Source organism: Lipotes vexillifer, unplaced genomic scaffold (genome assembly GCF_000442215.2).
Source record: "Lipotes vexillifer unplaced genomic scaffold, Lipotes_vexillifer_v1.1 scaffold24, whole genome shotgun sequence".
In the NCBI taxonomy this organism is placed as follows: domain Eukaryota; kingdom Metazoa; phylum Chordata; class Mammalia; order Artiodactyla; family Lipotidae; genus Lipotes; species Lipotes vexillifer.
The window spans coordinates 1,424,513-1,431,104 of NW_006782914.1; the positions used below are offsets into that span (position 1 = coordinate 1,424,513).

The 6,592-nt window shown below is 40.9% G+C and overlaps 1 protein-coding gene across 1 annotated transcript in view; it reads left to right on the top strand.

The window, feature by feature from the left end:
* ATP8B4 (ATPase phospholipid transporting 8B4 (putative)) overlaps nucleotides 1-6,592 on the top strand; it is a 246,299-nt gene that overhangs the window by 107,967 nt on the left and 131,740 nt on the right.

Here is a 6,592-nt window from a genome sequence, read left to right on the forward strand (position 1 = left end):
AGGCCTCTCACTGTTGTGGCCTCTCCCGTTGCGGAGCACAGGCTCCGGACGCGCAGGCTCAACGGCCATGGCTCACGGGCCCAGGCGCTCCGTGGCATGTGGGATCCTCCCGGACCGGGGCACGAACCCGCGTCCCCTGCATCGGCAGGCGGACTCTCAACCACTGCGCCACCAGGGAAGCCCTGGTTCTACTTTCAATTAAGATAATTACAATGAAAAAGTTTTGGTGCTTCTTAGTGGATAATCTTAACTTTTTTTTTTTAATGGGCGTATATAGAATTCTAGGATGTGTACATTCAAAAAAATTTTTTTGGAAATTACTTTATGCCAGGCATGGTGCTAGATATAGTGGAATTAGGAAAAATTAAAGTATCCCAAACACTTAACTATTATTTTACTTGGAATTATATTTCAGGGGAAATGCTAGGTAATTTCTGTTTAAGGTATTCAGTAAAAATAATGTTTTAAGAGCCCTATGGATATACTCTAACAGGGGTAAATATTGGACTGAACTCACTTATTCACTGATACTATAAGATGTTCATTTATCAGATTCTTTGAGGTGAATCCCATAAAGGCAGGAGTCAAATTTGTGTCTCAAATCTCTTAACTCTAAGGACCTCATGGACAGCATATCTGTGCTCCAACTTGCCTTATAGCCTTAATATTCTAATTTGCACTTCCCTTGGTCTTTGTTTTTCATTTAGTTGTATTTTCTGTGTTATAGAAAATAACACATGCTTGCTTGTTATTGCAAACCTTTCTGTGGAATGAAGCATGGAAGTCAAGTGTAAGTGCAGGCATCACGTGGAAGGAAACCAGTTCCGTGCATGCATCATTATCATTGATTTAAAATGAATCCCACATTTAGATGAGTTTCCATGAAGTCAGTGATTCACGTGTCCCAGCACTGTCCAATAGAAATTTCTGCAGTGAAGAAAATATTCTATATTTGTGCATCCAAATATAGAACAGCCAGTAGCACCTTGTGGATACTGAGCACTGGAAATGTGGCTAGAACAACTGAATGTTAAATTCTATTTAATTTTAATTAATTTAGATTTAAATAGCCACGTGTGACTTGTGGCTACCTTACTGGACAGTGCAGATGTAGCCTTTTTATTGTGGCTACATGATGGGGTAGAAATGCTTACTCCCTACTCTTTCCTAGGTTCATCCTTCCTGTTTTCACTTGGAGGGGCAGCCCCAAAATAACACTAAGCGTCTTGCACCCCCTTGCTTGTTCCCCTCTCCCAGGAGTGACTTCTCCGATTGTTAAGTGTTGGGACAGGGAGTGGTGTGCATGACCTGGCACCTCCTTCCTTCCCTTTCTCTTTGGGCTCTGTCTGTGTACAGAGAGTACATTCTGCCCTGCTCGTTTGAAGTACCAATTTTACAGGAGTAGATCCCCATGGTGGGGGTAGCGGGAGGGTCCAGGTAGTTTCGAGCTTCCAGAGAGCTTCAACTATGACTAGATGAGTCTAACAGGGGTGAAGTGTTAGCTAGCCCACTGGGCCCACAGACCTAAAGCCTGGTCTCCAATAGCTTGATCAGTGACAAAGATGATATTTTTATCTCCATTGATCTCTGTCTGACTCATACAATTATAGCTTGTTGGTTTAATCTTTGGATAAGTGAGGAAGGGATTCCTTCAAATGCCAAAACACCACAGTGCCTCTTGATTAGGTCACTTTGTTCAAAGTTTATCCATGTGTGGCTACGCGGCACCTATGAAACTGTTTTCGAGGACAAATAAATGTTTCTGTGGGTGAACTGCTGTAATCACTTAGAAGTGCTAATATAACTTCCTATTCCCTGGCATCAGTTGGCAGGGGCTGTCAGAGAGCTTACATTTGGGGAGCAACAATCACAGGTCTCTAAAAGAGACTCACTTCGGAGTTACTGCACAGAGGTACATCTTGGGAAACCAGATCATGAAGATCATGATAATAATAGCTCGCCTTTATTGACTATGTGCCACATGACAGACAATATTACAAGCTCTTTATATGACTTAACTCATTTAATCCTCACATTATCCCAATGACGGCAGGTTGTGTACTATTATTGTTCCCATTTTACAGATGAGAAAATGGAGGCACAGTGCCATCAGATAGCTTGTCAATAGGAGAGCCAGGAGTTTTAACCCCTCCCTTTACCATACGCTGCTCCTGCCTCCACTGGAAAAGTTGGTCCTGATTACCTTGCGACTGGGCTTCCAGAGTCAGGGCCTCTAGGCTTGGATGATGGAGGTGAAGTGGCCAGAGAATGTTGCACCCAATTCTGACTCATAACCTCTAGCTGTCCAAACTTAGAACTTCTAACTGGATCTATGTCACCATATCAGTACATTTTAAGGAGGGAAAGGAGCTTGCCTGAGATGACCAGTTAGCTGGCATGTTCAGAAGTTACTCACCTTTGTTTTCCCAATAAGGAAAACTGCCCCTTACCTTTTTAAAAAAACTCTAAAGCACTTTTGAGCTGAATTTCCAGAGCTCCTATTTTTACTTCGGGACCAAGAAAAAAAAATCACTTAGAGCATAATTCATTTATCACAATGAGATTGACTTCCATTAGAAGAATTAAGTAAACTGTGTGAGAAAAACACACTGCAGAGCTCTTGATACTGCCAGAGCCTGGACCCTGGGAGCCAGGCCTACCTTCCTCCTTTACTTGACAGCAGTGCTCTTGTCTTGTTTGGCTTTTCTCATCTGGTGGTAGAAATAAACCTCTTACTGGACATGAGCATATTTGAACATCACATGAATTTAATTGTTTAGCTTATTTGAAAAACAGTCCACCCTCCATCCCCTCCACAAAAAGGCCATCATGTTTTAGGTGTTTACAACAGTAAATTTTTGCTTTAAAACAAAGACATTCTTCTGTTACAGAACTGAAAATTTCACCTTAAGAAATGAAAGGGCTAGTTTAACCTAAATTCCAGTGCTGACCATGGGCAGGCTTTGGCTTTCTCTTGACCCATCATCAGGGCATTTTCTCCAGTCTTTTTCAGCACTGTTTTTGGACATCCTTCCAGGGAGGCCATTTTGTGGTTGAATTGCCTTTTTTAGTTATTTTAAGTTTTATAGCTTCAAATCAGAGTTACTTGTTTTACTCTAATTGCTGAAATAAATCTTCCTTTTTTAAAAATATGTGAGACATTCAACATGCATTTGCTGGATCTGAAATTTAAATTTTAAATGAAAACATTAACTATAATCTTACCCATTTTCATTTTTATGACTTCATTCTGACTTTTGTCCACATCAACATATTTTTCCATAAGTATACTCATACTGCATGAGCCATTTTGTATTCTTATTTTTGCACTGTAAAAGAATAAAAGAAAAGATAATTTTGTAGATGATAAAGAGAATAAAGAAGAATTCCACATGTGAGAATGGCTTAAAAAAAATGAAGGGAGATCCAAATATGGTGTTCCAATTAATTCTACAAATTTATCTTTCCATCACGTCATGAATCGAATCCCAATATTCTTTTACCATTGTAGTTTTGGTTTTTGAACACCAATGAAGTGAAATGCTGTCTGTTTTTCATAGTTGTATTCCAGTGATTTTGTAGCCAACCAGTGGAAAGAGCATACATTTTGGAATCAGAGTTCCGAGTTCTAGCTTTGCCCTTTAACCTCCATGTGGCCATGAGTATGGCCTTATGTTGCTTGGAGTCTTGGGATCCTCTATTAGATGTGATGAAACTTTCACCATGACTTTGTAAAGGGTATGGGCATTACATGGATTAATTTAGCTCATCTAGTGCTTGTGAGGCCAGAAATTACCTTCCCAGGTTTCTTATACACACAATGGGAACAATATTATCCCCTAATGGGGTTGTTGAGAGAATAAAGTGACGCAATTATGTGAGAGTGTTTTGTAAACCCTTAAAGAACTCTACAGCTTTCAGGTGTTATAATCACTTGAGGTTTTGCTTCATTTGTTCTTTAATTCAACAAACATTAATCATGCCTAGTAAATCTAGGAGTCCAGTGTCATTGGCGCCTAGAACTCAAAGATGTTCAAGGTTTTCAAGGTTCCTCTGGCTGGTATATTTTTTTCAGGTTTCCGTGAAGCCCCTGCTTGGGCTTTTTGTTACCTGTGGAAGGTGGGAGAAGAAACATTGTGTTGAAAAACATTCCTTAATTCTTGGGAGACATAGCTGGGCCTTTCCTGGAAGGAAAGGCGTGGGGGGAAGGCACCAATAATTGACAGCAGAAAGTACAAATGGGGGTCTGAGGAAGATGGGTATGGTTGGAATTAACTGCTGCCTGGTCCCCCCGTGAGTTCCAATAATCACACCTTCCCTTCCCCGTGCTGCATTCCTGTTAACGCCTCTGCCTGCGGAGACCTGCCCTCCATTCCATCCAGAGTATTCCATTAGGCCCTTCCTCAACTACCAACCCGACGTACTCCCTTTCTCATTTGCATTCCTCCTACAGCACTTTGTTAATAAGACACTTAGAACCCTTGTCATATTCTGCCTTTACTAAACTATAAAATCCTTGAAGGTAAGAAGGTTTTATTTAATTTAGTACTCCTGGCAGTAAATGCCTTAGATTGCCTAGATTCACATCCTGGTGCCCTACTTACTATGTGGCCGCAAACAAGTTACTGAACCTCTCTGAGTCTCACTTTGCTTATCTGTAAAGTGGAGATAACAAGACCTACACTTAGGATTTCTTTGAGTTAAATAAAATATTGCGTGTAAGACTATTGGCACAGTGACAGACACATAGTAAGTCCCCACCAAATTTTGGCTACTGGTATTATAAACACCTACAGCTCAAACACCAGTTTCTGGATCGACTAGGAATTGGGTCCCTGAGCGATACTAAAGGGATCAGTTTAAGGAGGACTGACCTGAGGCTCACAGAGTCATGGGGTTTGTTGGGCCCAAAGACCACCCATGTGTTGCTCCACTCCCTTCCCAGAACCTCTGACCAAAGGGCAACCCAGGACTAACAGGGCTGTTACTACAGCTCTCTTGCCCTTCCTTTCCAGAATGACTACTGAGTGCACGTGGAAGTAGGATGGCATGATGATGAGTGAGCTGGTCACTTATTCCACTGGGTGCCCCGATGGTCCTGCCCCTTCACACTTCCTCCTCAACTAATGAATTTAAAAAACTTGAAGGGAGAAGTTAGCAAAAGGAAAGACCAAGGCTTAGCAGTGGGGCAGGGAGAACAGAGGAAGAATGAGGGGAGGCAGGACAGAGATCAGGGAGTGGGAAAACAGGAGGGAGGTTCAGAGGACGTAGAGAAAGGTGACAATGGAGGTGACAGGAGGAGGCGGGGAAGGTAGAAGTCCCAGGTCCCCAGGGGGTAGAGAGAACAGGAAGAGTTAACCCAGACCCCGTGGGGTTTACAGTTCTCAGTTTATGCCTCTAGGAAGTTGAGTCACTGCTTAGGAAAGAATCTGGTCAGAAGGTGGCAGTGGTGACTCAGTCACATGTTCTGAGCCAACTGTGGCCAACAATTCCTCCCTTTGTTTATCAAAAATATGTCTTAAGGCAGCTGAGCTCAAAATTAAACTGTAACAAGAAAAAAGTAATGGTTCTTACTAGGCAGAGTTTTGAAGAAAAGCAGCTCTAGGTACAAATGGGTATCTTTCTCTAAACTTCACAGCTCTTTCAATCACAGATGATAGAATTAGGGAATTCTGGATTTTTTTTGAAATGATCCTGTTAAACTTGGGGAGGAGAACCATAGGCCAAAGAGCATGAAGCTCTACTGCTATTGTGCCTTGTGCCTTTATTCCTTGAAATTTAAATGTGAGAAATAAAATCAAGGTAAATTTTCATAACATTTTTTCACTTTAAACTCAAGATGGGTAATTTTTGGCTCAAGAGTGGCATACACCCTTCACATGTTCTCTTCAGAGCGGGTTTGCTCAGGTCACATTGTGAGAAGTCAGAAAATAAATAACTTCTGCCTTGACAGGCATCTCTGGCTTTTTCATCCAGAGTTGAGGCGGAGCCTTGATAGTGCAAACCCATTTATTCGGTTAGGGGTTGTCACTGAGTTGCTTTTTGGTTCTGTTTTATTACTACTTAGACAAAACTATACCCCCTCCCCCCAACATGCACCTACACCATGCCTATTTTTGATTTGAAAACTTAAAAGCTTGAGACAATGAAATGAGTAGATTGATTCTAAATTTAACCTCCAAGGTTTGATAATGGGACAATTCAAATATTTAAAAAACAAAGGTAAGAAACATTTACAGTTTTGGAATGCCAGTTGTACATTTAGACAGAGCTAAAAAATTGTTAGGCTAATATGTCAAAATAAATTGCTAGAATTTTAGTCAGTTCTTTTTAGATATGTAAAACCTTCAGAATTTCATAAAAACCCTCATTTAAAAATCAATTTTGAAATTTCAAATGAACAATTTCCCAATGTAGAAAGCTACCAGAATTCTAAAACTGAATTTTGATGGGTCATTTCCGAAACACAAATGGATGGCCAAATAGAATAATTTATCTCTGTGAAAGACCAGCTTCCCACCTCTGAATGTTTTCTGTTTACCATGTTTTCTATTCTATCCTGCCCTCTTGCTTAGCCCCTGCTTTTCTTCTC